This window comes from Heterodontus francisci, chromosome 31 (genome assembly GCF_036365525.1).
Source record: "Heterodontus francisci isolate sHetFra1 chromosome 31, sHetFra1.hap1, whole genome shotgun sequence".
In the NCBI taxonomy this organism is placed as follows: domain Eukaryota; kingdom Metazoa; phylum Chordata; class Chondrichthyes; order Heterodontiformes; family Heterodontidae; genus Heterodontus; species Heterodontus francisci.
The window spans coordinates 13935850-13951640 of NC_090401.1; the positions used below are offsets into that span (position 1 = coordinate 13935850).

The 15791-nt window shown below is 43.1% G+C and overlaps 1 protein-coding gene across 1 annotated transcript in view; it reads right to left on the reverse strand.

The window, feature by feature from the left end:
• Positions 1-13778, reverse strand: part of LOC137347073 (adhesion G protein-coupled receptor B2-like) — a 1240702-nt gene extending 1226924 nt beyond the window's left edge. Inside the window, exon 1 of the mRNA XM_068011112.1 lies at positions 13412-13778. The gene's annotated coding sequence lies outside the window, so the exon portion shown is untranslated. The remainder of the gene's footprint in view (positions 1-13411) is intronic.
• Positions 13779-15791: the final 2013 nt, after the last annotated feature.

The window sequence follows — 15791 nt, forward strand, 5'->3', positions numbered from 1 at the left end:
ATACACTAAATCATGGCGAGTTGACCCCTTCTCCACCTTCCCCATATAATTCATGCAGAGTTGACCCCTTGGACCCCCCCCTACACTAAATCATGCAGAGTTGACCCCTTCCCCACCTCGGTAGCGCCAGCTTCTCGTGGATGGGAAAGTGACGTGCTCAAGATTGTCATCTGAAGGTAAGATAGTGTGGAATTAAATATAAATTTATGCAGAGAGCTATTTTAAATATTTAAAGTAGGGTCCCAACGCAGCTCGGTGGAGGTGCTACCACTGAGCCTCGCCGCCATCAGGAAGATCGGAACCTGCAATCCCAGCATTGGGCTCTGTGGCGGCCCCTGCCGCTCTGATTCTCTGCAGCCCGTGCGCGCCCACAGCCCCCCTCCTCGATATCAGCCTGAAAACAAAATCCAGCGAATTTGTATCCATATCATAGAAGATAAGCTAATATTTGACAGCAAGACAAGCTATAGAGTAGTTGGTAGTCGTTTACCTCAAATAAGTACAGCAGGGTATAAATCTCTCCTATCCAAATAGCAAACATCTCCAAGATAATACATCGATCAGTGCAGCTTTTACATGATATTTATGATCCACCACTAGTTTAAGCAAATTGTTACTACAAATAATGAGACTGAAGGTTTTCTATCTTTGGATGTTTTTGGTTATTTTGAAGATTTTTGATCAATAGAGGGTCATCAATGTCATACGGAAATTTTGTACCCGTCACATCCTCTCAGATATGATATTTTCTTAATTGTGATGTTTTTGACTGATGGATAATTGTAATGAATCAGCTTTTTCTGCAGTATTCCAGGTCATTTTCACAGGCACAATGCATTTATGATATGCAATGTATAGAATCAGAACAAATACAAGTTTGGCAAATAGAAGGGAACGTTAACTTAAGTATTAAGTTTCAAGTTAAATATTAATATTTGAGATGATAATGCAGCACTGAATCAACTACCCAAAGCCATTCAACTGAATTTTTACTTTTACCCACTGTATACTCCAAATAAAAGTTAACAGTTCAAAAAGCACTACACATTTTAACTATTCATCTTGTTTCATGGTAATCAACTTTAAAATTACCTGTATTCTTCACTGCAATTGTCACCACAAACCAATGTCATGGCATGCATTTGTTGCCAGTGCCCACTCTAAAAACAATCAAATTATGTATCCCAAAATGAAATAAAATTTCGTGAAATTCAAAAAACCAATTCAAACAAAAATAAAAACATTTGGGGTGATTTCAATGGTTTCATTTTTGTGCTTCTGGATATAGTTGAGCGTTGCTCAAGAAATCATCCTGACTACTAGATTGCAGCCCTATAACATGTATATTACTTATAATTTCCTGTATTGCACTACAGCTACAGCTAAAAAAAGTTATCACTCTAGAAGGGACCATGGGTCAAAGATAGGGCCACAACACTGTTGCACTGGAGTGAGCCTTTGGCTTAGTGATAACATTCCTGTCTCTGAGTTAGAAGTGCAGGATTTGAACCCCATTCACAGTCCTAGTTAGTGGAGACTGGAGTTCTGGCTCTGAATTCTAGGTTGGTATATATTGCTCGCATCTGGCCCCATCTCATTCTAGCAGATGTGGAATGCACAAAACTCTCACGCCATTTAGGACTAGCCACCCTATCCGCTGGTATAATGACGGTTAGGGCAGTGGAAGGAGCATCACAGGCTGTCAGATTATTAATCAGCCTGTGAAGTCATCCATACTTCATAGACACAAGAAGCGCGATGATGAAAAAATACAGACTCAAACTGAAGAGTTATAAAAAATTGACTTTACCTTTTAAAAAATCGACCATACTGCAAAAGATGGCCAAATGTGTATTCGAGCATTGCCACACGGTTTAGAACAAAGATACCTAAACCTGGTTGAGAAGTGTCAATTACCCCCATCCTGAAACATTCCTGAATTGAATTCTACTGAAAGAAAGAAGGCATGAAGTGGAAACATCATAACCAGATTATTCTCAGCCTAGGCCATCATGTGATCACCATGGGGGAGGGACCAAAGCATCTCCTACCAGAATCTGATGTGACAAAATTTTACCCTAAAAAGGAAGCCCAAGAGAGCGAGAGACAGAGAGAGAGAGAGAGAGAAGTATCACCAAAAAGCTCGTCCAGTTAAGAGCAGGGAGAAAATCTAGAAAGCCAGAAGGGAGGAACCCTGCTGAAAATTTTACATTTTTCAACTTATGCAGCAGTGACTTCAAACTGAACATTCAACCAAAAGAGGAATCTACAAACATCTCAGGCCTGCAACCAATGAGAACTTGACTTCTGAGAGAATTCAACAGCTTTACCGTGAACCCCAAAACCCTACCTCATTTGAAAACCACTTATCCCCTTTCCTCTCTGTCTGTCTCTTCTTGTGTGTGTGTGTGTGTGTATAAGCGTGTGTGTGCGTTGGTGTCTCTGTGCATGTGCACGTGCGAGTGAATGCATGCGTGGATATGGTTGTGACAATTTCAGGATAAGGCATATTGCTCAATAAATAATTAATCTTCTGTTTTAAACCTACAAGAAAACCTGTCGCTGTCTGTTTATTTGACAAATAAAACACAAAGAGGTTCAACCCTAATAACAAAAAACACTTGCTGCGGTCAGGTGGGAGTTGAACAGTGGGAACCGCCCACACCCTTTCCCACATGGCCGTAACATCATACCTTTCTCAAAGGGAAGAGCGTGAAGATATGAAAATAGTGACAATTGTTGCAGATTGTTTAGCCAGTGCTCTCTTCAATAGGCTGCGAGTGCAGGTTTGATTAAATTATGAACACATCTTCAGATCCAATGTGAGATTTTTTGGGTCTCCACGACATCACCTGAGTGCGAGAAATATCAGCCAAGTTGGATTGCCTGCTTGGAAAGGAACACACTCAATTTTCAATAATCCAAGGAGATCTATTGTCCTGTATGCAGATCCAGGAAAATTCCCCCTCTAATATTGCTGTTATTTGTACTACCCTGACAACCAGATCATTCATAACTTCACTCTTCAGTGACATAAAACCAAGTAAAAAACTCCATTGAAAATGTGAATGGTACTTGATAAATATTAAAGACTTCATGCTGCCTGCTAATTTAAAAGATTGGAGCATGCAGCCAGCACTGTTGAGTGACTGCATGCCTGGGGTGGGGGGGGGGGGGGGGGTGTAAAATCATGTGAGGCTAGCAGGAATTCAAGCTAGCACTACTTAAAGGGGTTGTACACTTTGACTGCAGTGTTGCTGGAAGTCATTGTAAAATGATTTTGACGTGGGAAAGATACAAGAATGGCACAACATGGCAGACAGCAGGCTGCACTGGAGGCCTTGGTACAGAAGAGGTGTCATCTAGCCACATGGGGTAGGAGTCCCTCTAGACAAACATTGTGGAGGCAGTGTAAGCAGGTAGCTGTGGCAGTCAATGTCAGGAATCTAGCCCTCAGGACATGGATGCAGTGCCACAAGAAGTTCAATGAACTCACACGAGCGGTCAAGGTCAGTGAATGTACCTTCAAATGCCATATCGCACAGTGGCGCAGTGGTTAGCACCACAGCCTCACAGCTCCAGCCACCCGGGTTCAGTTCTGGGTACTGCCTGTGCGGAGTTTGCAAGTTCTCCCTGTCACCGTGTGGGTTTCTGCCGGGTGCTCTGGTTTCCTCCCACAGCCAAAGACTTGCAGGTTGGTAGGTAAATTGGCCATTGTAAATTGCCCCTAGTGTAGGTAGGTGGTAGGAGAATGGTGGGGATGTGGTAGGGAATATGGGATTAATGTAGGATTAGTATAAAAATGGGTGGTTGTTGATCGGCACAGACTTGGTGGGCCGAAGGGCCTGTTTCAGTGCTGCATCTCTAAATAAATAAATGAATCACAAGCATCACACACGGTTCAATGTACCATGCACCACACCCCCCTCACTCACTTACCAACAATCTCGATCAATCATGACTCATACATGACATTCATAGCTTCACTTCACACGCACACACCTAGCACTACTGCAAGTTTCACACACATCTCACAGCCTGCACACAATTAACCATGACAGCTACATCACCTAAAAACATTGTACAACATGCACTGAGCACTTCCCTTTCTCTTGCAGGATCTTAGAGCTGTTTCTGTTACTTAAAGTAACTGATTAACCAGACCCGGTCATACAATGTATAGGGTTGTCACAGGAGGGCTCGGATAAAGGTAATACTGGTGGATCCACACCAGCAAGACTGTCGTGAGCAGAGCTGAGGAGGTTCTGGAGAAGTGCACCGTTTTCGGTGAAGGCCGTACCCATGAATTTCAGGTTGAAAGGGAACTGCTGTCAGATGGGCATTGGTGGCTGCATCCTGGCAGAAAGGAGCTGGAAATCTACCTGAGGAAGTTCAGAGCTTTGAAGAACTTTGTGGCTATAATTTGCATTTGTGCCATATGTGCTGAGTGCACTGCCCAGTAAATCCATGAGATCAATCTTTGTTGTATCTGATAGTTAATGTGTAATTTGTAATATCTATTGATGTTGATTTGTCTGTTAATTCATGCTTAATTTGTGATGATTTTGGTTTGATCGTTAAACTAAAAGTTATAAAAGTGAAATCTTGTCCATTGGATTTTTTATCTTGGAGGGTTGTGGGACTGGAGGAGATTACAAAGATAGTGAGGGGCGAAAACAAAGGTGAGAATTTTACATTTGAGCCATTGCTTAACTGGAAGCCAATGTTGGTCAGCGAGCACAGGGGTGATGGGTGAACGGGACTTGGTGTGAGTAAGGTCACGAGCAGCAGAGTTTTGGATGATAAGTTTACTAAGGCTAGAATATAGCAGGCTGGCCATGAGCGCATTGAAGTCAAATCTACAGGTAACAAAGGATGAGACTTAATGGCTGCAGCTCACTCCCTGGGATCTACTATTCTGCACACAATTCAACCAAAGTCATCAATTGGATATCTATAAGTATTTATATTGCTTTTATGCAGAATATTGGATACACAGGAGTGTGTTACAGACAAATGTACAAGCTCGGTTGGTTTATATATAACATAATAATGGATATTTAGGAGTGAGTTACAGGTGTAATCTAATAGAGGGGTTCCAAAGGTTTTTAACAGATACCTGAAAGTAATATCATTATGCTAGATATAAACTAACTGAAACTTGCACGTTAGATTGTTGTTTGTAACTCACTCTCATCTATTCATTATTCCGCACAAAAGAATCTGAACAGCACAATTATATTACAACCAGCAATTCACTCCTGTTATTATTGTAAAATGTGAACCTTTTTTCAGATTACAGTCTATAATTCACTCCCAATGATCAATTATTCTGTACAAATAAAATATCTGAGTTCTCCCTTACTGCCAATAACACATTCCACTCATTATTCTCCATAAGTCACTGCTTGATCTCCCATGGCATTGCTTAATGGCCTTTTTTTAAAAATTGTGTCTTTCTGTAACTGTGTCTATTTTTCTTCCATTTCATAATTTTTAGTGTTTTCCTTTATCTTCTACTTTTGCTCTCTCCATCTTTCTTGGTATATCTCCCAAACATTCTTATGTGGCTCAGTATGAAATATTGTCTGATAGCGCTCCTGTGAAGTGCCTTTGGTACTACATTAAATGTACTATAAAAATGCAAGTTGTTGGTGTTGAATTGCAACACAATAAGAGGGAAAGAGGGATGAGATCCTGCAGGCAGATTTTAGGAAACTAGAAACTAGCAAGCAGGTCCTCAAAGGTAATAATCTACAGATTATGGTGCGCTCATGAGTATAGAAAAAGGATCAAGCAGATCAATGCATGGCTGGAGAGATGCTGCAGGAAGGAGGGTTGTAGATTCCTGGGACATTGGAACCGGCTCTGGGGGAGGTGAGACCTATACAAGCCAGACAGATTGTACCTCAACAGAGCAGGGACCAATGTCTTTGCAAGATGGTTTGCTAGTGCTATTAGGAGGATTTAAACTAAGTTGGCAGGGAGGGATGGGAACCAGGAGGAGAGACAGATATCATTAGAGTAAGAAATAGTAAGGTGTTCAGAGTAAGGTGCAATGCACTAAGATCTAAGTTAGGTTTACAGTGCAGGGACGTGAACGCACGTACCATGGTAAATAAGGTTAGTGAGCTGCAGGCACATATAGCCAAATGATGCTGTGGCGATAAAGAGACACCTAGCTCAAAAAAGGGCAGGACTGGGTACTAAATATTCCTAGATACAGGGTGTTCAAGAAAGATAGGAAAAGAAAGAATGAGGGCTGGCAGAACTGATTAAGGAGAATATTCGAGTGCTGGAGAGAGAGCACGTCCTAAAGACGTCAAGGGCAGAATCTACTTGGTTACAGCTAAAAAGTAATAGACATACCATTAGGGTGATGTGTATTCTGTAAGCCAAACAGTATGAAAGACATATATGAACAAATTTGCAAGGAAATTACAGAGAAGTGCAAAATTATAGAGCAGTTATAATGGGGGACTTTATCCTAATACAGACTGCGATAGTAATAGTGTAAAGGACAGAGAGAGGGAAGAGATTCTGAAGTGTGTTCAGACGTGGGGTCGATTAGGAACCAAAAAGGGTATTTATGCATGGAAGCAGAGGGAATGAATGAGGTGCTAAATGAGTACTTTGCACCTGTCATTACCAGGCAAGAAGATGCTGCCAAAGTCATAGTGAAAAATTAGGTAGTTGAGACACAGGATGGGCTAAAAGTTGATTTTTTAAAAATGAATTAGAAAGGCTGGCTGTACTTTAAAATTGATAAGTCACCAGGACCGAATGGGATGTATCCGAGGATACTGACAGAAGTAAGGATGGAAATTGTGAAGGCACCGGCCATAATCTTCCAATCCTCCTTAGATACAGGGGTGTTGCCAGAGGACTGGATAATTGCAAGTGTTACACCCTTGTTCAAAAAAGTATAAGCCCAGCAACGACAGGCCAGTCAATCAGTTTAACCTCAGTGGTCAGAAAGCTTTTAGAAATGATAATACGGGACAAAAGTAACAGTATCTTGGACAAACGTGGATTAATTAAGGAAAGCCAGCATGGATTTGTTAAAGGCAAATCGTGTTTAACTAACATGATTAAGTTTTTGATGAGGTAACAGAGAGGGTTGATGAAGGTAAGTTAGTTGGTGTGATGTGCATGGCTTTCCAAAAGGCTTTTGATAAAATGTCAGCAAAGTTAAAGCCCATGGAATAAAAAAAACAGTGACAGCATGGGTACAAAATTGGCTGAGTGGCAGCAGAGTAGTGGTGAACATTCAGACCGAAGGAAGGTATACAGTATGGTTCCCCAGGGTCAGTATTAGGACCACTGCTTTTCTTTATCTATGTTAACGACCAAAACTTGGGTGTGCAGGGCACTATTTCAAGATTTGCGGATGACAAAACTTGGAGGTATTGTGAACTGTGAGGAGGATAGTGATAGACTTCAAGAGGACATAGTCAGGCTGGTGGAATGGGCAGACATGTGGCAGATGAAATTTAATGCCGAGAAGTGTGAAGTGATTTTAGAAGGAAGAACTAGGGGAGGCAATATAAAATAAATGATACAATCCAAAAGCAGGTGCAGAAGCAGAGGGACCTGGGGATAGATGTGCGCAAATCGTTGAAGGTGGCAGGGCAGGTTGAAAAAGCCATTAATAAGGCATACGGGTTCTTGGGCTTTATAAATAGAGGCATAGAGTACAAAAGCAAGAAAGTTATGGTGAACCTTTATAAAGCACTGGTTCAGCCTCAACTGAAAATATTCTGTCCCATTCTGGGCACCACACTTTAGGAAGGATGTGAAGGCATCAGAGAAGGTGCAAAAAGAATGGTCCCAGGGACGTGGGACTTCAGCTTCTACAATCTATTCATGTAACTGGAGTTGTTCTTCTTACAGAAAGCTGAGAGGAGATTTGATAGAAGTGTTCAAAATCATGAGGGGTCTGGACACAGTAAATAGGGAGAAACTGCTTCCATTGGCGGAAGAGTCGAGAACCAGAAGACATCGATTTAAGTTGACTGGCAAAAGAAGTGAAGGTGACATGAGGAAGAATTATTTATGCAGCAAGTGGTTAGGATCTGGAATGCAATGCCTGAGATTGCGATGGACGAAGCTTCAATCGTGGCTTTCAAAAGGGAATTGGATATTTATCTGAATAGAAACATTTTGCAGGGGAGAGAAATGGCAGCGAAAGGCAGGGGAGAGATATGAGCTGAGTTGCTCTTGCAGATAGCCAACATGGACATGATGGGTCAAATGGCCTCCTTCTCTGCTATAACCATTCTGGGTTAGGATTCTTCTCTTGGAGCACCTTTGCTGATGGCTATGAAGGCCAATCCTTGACAGGCAGATTCTGCCGCAAGTGGGGCATGTGAAGCTGCCAAGTGATGTTTTTGACATTGGCACCTGTTGCCAAGCTGCTGTAGCAACTGGTCGTCATGGTAGTGCACTCCAGTCCACAGGATGTGTCGCCATTTCCCTCTTTCGCCAGCTAGTGACTCCCAGGGACTATAGTCTACATTTAGGGCCTTCATGTCACGCTTGGAAGCATCCTTGAAGCAGAGCATTGGATGCCCCACTGGTCATCTGGCCTCGGCTACCTCTCCATACAGAAGGTTCTTGGGTATGTGACCATCTTCCATCCTGTGGGCGTGTCAAATCCATAGAAGCCACTTCTGTTTGATTTGGCCTAACACTTGAGAGCTCTGCCTTTGAGAAGACTGCTGCATTTGTGATTTTTTCCTGCCAGGATATACCATTCTATAATTCTATGAATAAGAATATTTTTATTATAAACCTAAACAATTCAGTGCATCAAAGCACCAACTGAATACTCTCCACTTGCCCAGGTGAGTGCAACTCCAACAACACTCATGAAGCTCAACACCATCCAGGACGAAGCAGCCCGCTTGACTGGCACCTTATCTACTACTTTAAACATTCACTTCCTCCATCACTGACATACCGCGGCTGCAATATGTACCATCTACAAGATGCACTGTAGTAAATCGTCAAGACTCCTTCAACAGCACCTTCCAAACCCACAGCCTCTACTACCATGAAGAACAAGAGCAGCCGGTGTATGGAATACCACCACCTGCAAGCTCCCCGTCCAAGTCACGCACCATTCTGACTTGGAAATAAATCACCATTCCTTCATCATCACTAGATCAAAATCCTGGAATTCCCTTCTTAACATAACTGTCGGTATACCTGCACCGCAAGGATTGCAGCACTTCAAGAAGGTGGTTCTCCACCATCTTCTCATGGCATTATTAATGATGCCCACATCCCACGAACGAGTAAAAAAAATGTGCTGTGGCACTTTCATCTTGCTGGCTGACAAACATTGGGCTGGATCTTGTTGTCTCCCCAGTGTCGTGATCTGTGGCGGAGGGTGCCTGAAAAATGGGTCCGGAAGAAGCCTGCTACAGACCTCAACGCCGGGAGGGCCCAAACCGATCCTCCAGCGCTGGCGAGGCTCCATGATCGCCCCCTTGCCACTAGGCAATGGGACCTGAATTTAAATATTTAAATTAATTAAATGCATACACTGAAATGGACTCACCTTCAATCTTACGGGCCCACCGCGATCTTCAGTGCGATGGCCGACATTCCCGCTCCTTCAATTCCCCGTCTGGGGAAAGGCGACGTGACACTGGTGGGAAGGGGGGGGGAGGAGTTAATAGTTTCTGTGGAGGGAGGAGATGGGGTCAAAGAAATATAACAAGTGTAGGGGATGGTGGAAAGGGGTGCACTCAAAACTTTGTGCAGTTGGTGGGGGCGGAGGAATATCACGTTTAAAAGGTAAGTGTTTTGGTGGGGGAAGGGCAGATAATTCATGGAAATGTTATTGGGGGGTGGGAAAGGGGTGTTAGAAATTTATTGTATATTTTTGGGGGGCATACTTCTTTAAAAATTTAAATGAGCTGGAAGGGCTGGCTGCCCTTTAAAAATGGTGCCTGCACACAAGACAGCTGACACCATTGCCAGGATGGACAGCCTGCCCCCTCCATGTGATTGGAGGATGGGGGGGGGGGTGGAGTCACCCCGGCTATTTAAATGAGTCATCACATGGGAGATTGCGGAGGCTCGTAGGCGGGCTGCCATTTTTTGAGCTCGATGCTGATCTTGGTGGCGAGCTCTTAAAATCCAACCCATTGAGTCTCTGGGAATTTTTCTAAAAATAAATTAAAAACTTCGATTCTAGTAACAGGGATTATCCCACTTCTGTCAGCCCATTACCTATGCCTCTCTCTTGCTCTCCACTTCTCCCTCAGCAATGGGATTGCTTATTGCTTTATGTTCTCATACAGACAGTACACTGTAAGCCCTTATATAAGATTTGTATCCCTTGCATTGTTTTGAATAACTCCAAAAATGGCTGAAGACCTGCTGTGAAAATTATACATTCTTCTTTTCTGAAAAGAAAAACAAAGGGTTCCAAAAATACATTAAATAAAATTGGGGATTCAGTTGCTGCTTCGATTTATTGAGTTGGTTAGCTTTATAATAACAATGTTCTTGTTGTGTTGCAATTCAGCAAAACAATTTGCACATAAATGCCTTTAATGTAGTACCAAAGATACTTGGCAGGAGTGTTCAGACAAAATTTGACTGAGTCACAAAAAGATGTTACATCAGGTGACCAAATCCTTGGTGAATGAGGTAAATTTTAAGCAGCATTTTAAAGAAGGAAAGAAAAGGTCAATGCTGACTAATAACTATTTTGAAGTGATTCTGGAGTCACTTTTTAATTTTTAGGAAAAAGTCAGTGTCCGGTTGGAATTTATTTAGATGTTTTGCTAGTGTGTCAATGTGATTAAGAGAATGATTACTTATTTACAAACATAAATTAAGTCTGTGGATGGCTCAGTTATTTGCTGCCTTTTTCCCAAACTTTTTAACAAGTTTTGGGGGCTTCAGCACTGGTGCTGTTTGTTCTGCCTGACATTTTTCTGCAATGTAATATGTCAGTATCGCTCAGTTAACCACAGCAATAGATACATAATATTTTTAGATAGATAGATAGATCTCTGTCTGTATCATGTATAAAGTTAGACAGATAAATAAATAAATAGTCAGACAGACAATAGGTTCAAAATTTCATATGCTGGAAAACCAGAAACAAACGCTGAAAATAGGCAGCAGGTCCATTGGCATCTGTAAACCGCTTGCATACAACCGCACATCACAACTGAAAGCGGAAGATAGTCGAGAAATTTAGTTGGGTTATAGGATTATATATGTACATCATATGAGATAATGAGACACAGACAGAAAGAGATGACTGTCAGCTTTAACTTACTGTATATATTATGCAAGAATGTCACACTTATGTTGGATCAGAGCCCTGTCTCTTCAATATAGTTTGTTCCAGGATCAGTTCTGTTCCAACATTCACGTTAACAGCTGCAACTTTCCAAATTGTTCAAAATAATCAATATGGTTAATTTTGAGGAAATAACCCGTGATCATTTTCTACCTGTATGTTTTACCACGATTGAAGATCGCCGAAAGCAGATTATTTACTGACTACTCCAGAAATGCACCCAGTTCCCACAGAAAGCTAAATAAAATGCTGTACATGAATTGTGCCAAGACTAAATGCAGCCCTTAAATAATTCCTTTTGCGTCTTTGTATGCATAGCAGTGCAGTCATTTTTACGCATCTGGACACCGAGATAGATATTCACCGTATGCGAAAATACAAAGGCAAGTTCAGCACTTACAACACTGAGGGCTTCACATCCCGCAGCTGCTAGAACAGTGCTAAAGCTCGGCAAAGCCGCAAATAAATGGTCTACTTTTTATTCCAAACCCCAAGTTGTCAAACATCATTAATAGTGCTTACAGATCTCCATGCCCTTGATATTTATAGCGCAATCATTTATAGCGCAATCTGTTTGCGTTGCCTATTGCTTATATTTAAAATGAAATCCTCAGACCAAATCACAAGGACTCACCCCTCTCTGTTCTCCTCTGCACACCACATGCGTGGCTGATAAACGGATCTGGCACTGGAAATGCAGAAATGTCACCACTGATAAACTTCAGGAGGCAAATCTGGTGGAATCAAATATAAAGGAAGGAAGGGGAGCTGGGGGGAGCAGATTCCTTAACAGCCGGGCACTATTCGGCCGCTTAGTCTAAGGATCTCATTTGACATATGGGGAGAGGGGCGGAGATACACACAGGTGAAGATAGGGAGAGAAGATAGACTGACTGAAAGAAAGTGAGAAAGGAGAAAAAATATGTGCAGGAACATACAGAGACAGAGAAAGATATGGAGAACGAAAAAGAGATACAGACGGAGAGGGAAGGGAAACGGCAAAGAAAGTAAGAAATAGACGTTGGCATAGAAAGATGAGGTTCCCCGTAGTAGTCGTCTCTTGCTGATTCATTAGATCGTTTGTGTGAAGTATACAAACATGAATGCGTGTCTGTTCATCTGCAATTACAACGCTACGGCAGGTACGTTTATTTTGATTAAGAGAGGCAACAAATAGAAAGTATACAGAATAAGACATTTCCACACTTAACCTTGTCAGCCCCATCTCCGAGATAACCTAGAAATTCAGCAAGCTGCTGCAAGGTTTCAACTCTGCCTCTGGATTTATTTCATACATTTTGTAAACGAATTCCAAGCGATCATGGTAAAAAGTACCATGAAATGTTTCAGGTGGGGGAGCTATTCTTGAAACCAAACTCTTTCACATGGATTGCAGACCCATCTGGGTAATAATGTGGTTTAATAGTTCTGTGTTGATTAGATATAAAACTGCTGATTTTTCCTATTCCCAAACCGACTGGCAGAGTGCTCGACTCTTGGGCTGCTAAACACGCACATAGACAAACAGGGGGAAAACTGCTCAGAAAGAGTAGTTAAAAATGATAACTTACAATAATACAGTTTTGTAGAATTAAAATGTCAAAATGGTGAGCAATTTACACTGAAAAACAGGAATGTTTATATCAGTGCTGATGGTCCAGCTGACAGAACTCTGCAGAGATTAAACATATTTTAGTAAGCATCTGCAATGATTCACTCGATGCAACAATTACCGTGGCCATATATGCACTGGACAGCGTGTGCATACAGTATTATCGGAAATATTTGTCCAGGGGATAATGTGGATCTCTGTCTGGATCGGCCGACACTCTCAAATATTCCCCATAGTCGGCGCTAGAGGCTGATTAAAACCCGGCACCGTTAAGCAGTGACAGCCATTTCACAGCGGCTCTCCAATCACACACTTTGTCGCGCTACTATTTCTAACCAAACTGCACCCCGCGACATAAAAATGTTATTGAAGTACTGGCCACGGCCCCTGGCCATGGAATTGCCCCTTTCTCCCCCACTTTTCCCTACACACTTCCAGCCGAAGTTGAGGGCAGGGCTCCGTCCGCCTACCTTTGCGATTCTAGCAAGAGTTTGGTGCTTCTGCTGCTGACTTTGTCCGGGTGAAGTTTCCCATCCCCGAGTCTGCAGCTCTCCTCTCTCTTTTATTCCGCAGGGTTTTGTTGCAATTTCCTTCCAATCCCCTTTAGCCAGCAGAAAGATCTAGCGGCTAAAGCACCCGCCAGCCGGTGAGAGCCCGGGTGTCACTGCTCTGGCACACGGTGCCGGGATTGCCGAGTTGAGCTGCTCTGTTTCTTATCCCGGTTGTCACTCTCCCACTCTGTCGCCCACAGAGCTCGCACATGCTGCTGTCCCCGCCACACTGCCGCCGTTGCTGCTGCTGCTACTGACAAGAGATGGGGACAAACTCGACAAACTCCAGTCCCTCCCCTCTCTCCTTCCCGTACAGCGCGCGCGCAGCCACAGCCAACGGCTCGCGCACCAAACGCCAACGGCTGGCAGCTCGCGCGCACCCTTCACCATCTCCCGCCCGCCAAGGCAGCCAATGAGATTGGACCTTGCTGCCTCACGGGGCAGCTTCCCGCTCTTCCCCGCCAGCTGGCCGTTCACACCTCAAGCGGCAGCGCCCTCCAGACAGACACCGTGAAGTCAGTGAGAGCAGATTACTGTAACAGTCAATGCCAGCAGTGTAGCCCTGACGACATGGCTGCAGAGTCATAGAGTCATTACAGCACAGAAGGAGGCCATTCGGTTCATCGAGTCCATGCTGGCTCTGTAGAGCAATCCAATCAGTCCCATGCCTCTGCTCTATCCCAGTAACCCTGCACGTTAATTTCCCTCAAGTACCCATCCAACTTCCTTTTGAAATCATTCATCAGCTCCGCTTCCACCACCTGGTATCCAGGTCATTACCACTCTCTGGGTAAAAAAGTTTTTCCTCATGCCCTCCCTGCATCTCTTACCCAAACTCTGAAATTTGTGTCCCCCTAGTCCTTGTACCATCAACTCAATGGGGACAGCTTTTCTTTGTCGATCTCATCTAAACTTGTCATAATTTTGTACACCTCTATCAAATCTCCCCTCAACTTACTTTGCTCCAAGAAGAACAAATCCAGCTTCTTCAAATTAACCCAGCTTCTCCAAATTACCCTTGTAACTAAAATCTCCAATCCCTGGAACCATTCTGATAAATCTCTGCACCCTCTCAAGGACTCTCACATCCTTCCAAAAGTGTGGTGACCAGGACTGAATGGAATACTCTAGCAATACCTCTATTTATAAAACCCAAGATCCCATTTACTTTGTTAACTGCTCGCTTGCTGTGTTCTAGCACCCTCAGAGATCTATGCACATGAACGACCAGGTCCTTCTGTCCCTGTACACTTTAGAAGTGTGCCATTTAGTCTATATTGCCTCGCAGTATCCCTTCTGCCAAAATGCTTCATCTTACAGTTCTCTATTAAATTCCATCTGCCCATTCTGCTAGCCTACCTATGCCTTTTGCAGTCTATTTGTATCACCTGCACTGTGCCATACTTCCAAGTTTGGTAGCTTCGGCAAATTTTGAAATTTTGCTCTGTATTCCAATATCTAAACATCAAAAAAGCAGTGGTCCTAGCATTGAACCTTGTGCAACACCACTGTCTACCATCCTCCAGTCTAAAAAACAACAGTTGACCATGACTCACTGTTACAATAAGAATTAGGAGCAGGAGTAGGCCATTTGGCCCCTTGAGCCTGCTCCACCATTCAATAAGATCATGGCTGAGCTGATTGTGGCCGTAACTCCACTTTCTTGCCTGCACCCCTCCCCCCACCCCCGCCATCCCCACATAACTCTTGACTCTTGTAGATCAAAAATCTGTTTAACTGAACCTTGAATATATTCAATGACTCAGCCTCCACTGTTCGCAGGGGAAGAGAATTCCAAAGATTAACAACCCTCTGAGAGAAGAAATTCCTCCTTATCTCCGTCTTAAAAGGGAGACCCCTTATTTTGAAACTGTGCTCCTAATTCTAGATTCCCCCACAAGGGTAACATCCTCTCAGCATCTACCCTGTCAAGCCCACTCAGAATCTTGTAGGTTTCAATAAGATCACCTCTCATTCTTCTAAACTTCAATGAGTATAGGCCCGACTTGCTCAACCTTTCCTCATAAGACAACACCTTCATTCGAGGAATCAGCCTCATGAACCTCCTCTGAACTGCTTCCAATGCAAGTATATCCCTCCTTAGGTAAGGAAACAAAAACTGTATGCAGTACTCTAGGTGCAGTCTTACCAATGCTCTGTCCAGATGTAGTAAGACTTCCCTACTTTTACACTCCATCCCCCTTGCAATAAATGCCAACATTCCATTTGCCTTCCTAATTACTTGCTGTACTTGCATGGTAACCTTTTGTGATTCATGTACAAGGGCACCCAGGTCCCT